We start from the raw sequence: 2,118 nt of genomic DNA, 5'->3' as shown, positions 1-2,118 counted from the left end.
CTCCAGCATGGTAACCTTATGCTTCAATGTCCATTTACTAGTACCATAGTCTTTAAGGATCCAGATTGAAAGCTCATACCCATTCAAAGTATCAGCAATACATAAACACAACTGACTCTGAGCTTCATGGATGGAGATTGCATCACCAGTTGGCCTATGAATTTTCCTCCAGTTAAGCCGACACGGTCAACATCAAGTCAAGCCATGCCAGTTTTGCAGAAAAGCCCTTCTATTTTTGGTGAATCAACCCGTAGTCCATAGCAGTTCAAAATAAATACAAAGTAGTCCTATTTTTATTCGTTTAGGTCCCTGTATTTTCTAGAATTAGTACCCACAGTCCAGTAGCAGAGTAATTTCATATTTTTAATTGTTTTAATTCATAAATAAGTTTAGTTTATTTATAGAAATGCCATTAAACCTTATTTCATGCATAACTTTCGCGTTTTAAGTCCGATTTGAGTGATTCTTTCACTCACGTGTTCGTAGCAATATGTAGAATAGATTTATAAGCTTTTCAACTTATGTTTCTACCATTTGGTGTACTATTCTAATGGAAGTCTATCTTGTATGCATGTAATGATTGGAATGATGCTTGATTGGTGATTTGTAACACGATTAGAGGGTGAGCTTTTTATCACAGAACCGACCAATTTATAAGAGCACAAGTACAAAAACAATCGCCGAAATGATCAAATTCTCGAACTTGAGCCCATATAAACCCGATAGTCAACCAAAATCTCAAAGGATTTCAAACCAACTTGTATACAACCAAGATCACAGTAATTCAACATAACATATCGTACGTTACAACATTTTGTAGACGTTCGCAAATAGATTACATCATCACAGAGTCATCATTATTACAAAACAAGTCTTGTAAACATGCGGAAGCAAATAGTTTAACTCACACACCGAGTTCAAATACACATACTGGTTTGCTGATCACGGCCCGCAAAAGCAATTAGATAAGAGAACGGAGATCATGCCCATGATCTAACCTTCGTCACCCGTCGGGTGGAGACAATACTTACAGAATCCCTGATATAGAAGGTCATCTGCAATAAGAGGGAATAAACCCTGAGTACGGGAATGTACTCAGCTAGACTTACCCGTCAAAAACCAAACAAATGACACCAAGGATTATGCATAGCTTAATGTAGTGGAGCTGGCTGACACTTTCTTTTTGCAGAAACGCATAAGTAATATGATCAACTCTTAACCTGACTAGCAGTGACTTTTTAGCCATTAACCTATCATCTATATTAGCACCTGTACTAAGCAATCATTTTATTAGGGTGCAAACATTAATAACCATATCAGGTATTCATCGTGGCAACCTTATCATCATCATCCATTTAACCATATCGTTAAATTAATTGAATCTACGTTGCCGCTGCTCAGTCAAGTTCTCACTATCCGAGAGAGACGGCGATTCGAATCGATTCCTATCCAGCTGGAGGGGTATTCCTAAACACAAACCCTACTTCCCCCGTCAGGGTCGCAAACAAGTCACCCTACTGAGATTGGAGCCTTCCAGTTTAACACTTCTTGCACTTTGGTGGGATCCACCATAATTCCACCATCAGACAACACGTGTCCAAGAAAAGGTACCTCACGAAGTCAGAATTCACATTTGCTGAACTTTGCATATAGCTGGTGTTCCCACAATCTAGTGAGAACCACCCGTAAATGTTCAACATGATCTTCTTCATTCTTAGAATAGACTAGGATATCATCTATAAATACCACCACAAATTTGTCCAACTCGGGCATAAACACTGAATTCATCAGATACATAAAATGTGCAGGGGCATTGGTCAATCCAAAAGACATAACAAGGTACTCATACAGACCATATCTTGTAGAGAATGCAGTTTTTGGGACATCCTCAGGCCGAATTTTGATTTGATGATACCCAGATCTCAAATCAATCTTGGAAAAGACTTTTGCTTTAGACAACTGATCAAACAAGATATCGATGCGTGGCAGAGGGTACTTATTCTTGATTGTAACTGCATTCAAGGGTCTATAATCTACACACATGCGTAGAGATTGATCCTTCTTCACAAAGATGGCTGGGCACCCCCACGGAGATGAACTAGGGCAGATAAGGCCTTT

This window comes from Miscanthus floridulus, chromosome 8, assembly GCF_019320115.1.
Source record: "Miscanthus floridulus cultivar M001 chromosome 8, ASM1932011v1, whole genome shotgun sequence".
In the NCBI taxonomy this organism is placed as follows: domain Eukaryota; kingdom Viridiplantae; phylum Streptophyta; class Magnoliopsida; order Poales; family Poaceae; genus Miscanthus; species Miscanthus floridulus.
This window is presented reverse-complemented; position numbering follows the sequence as displayed.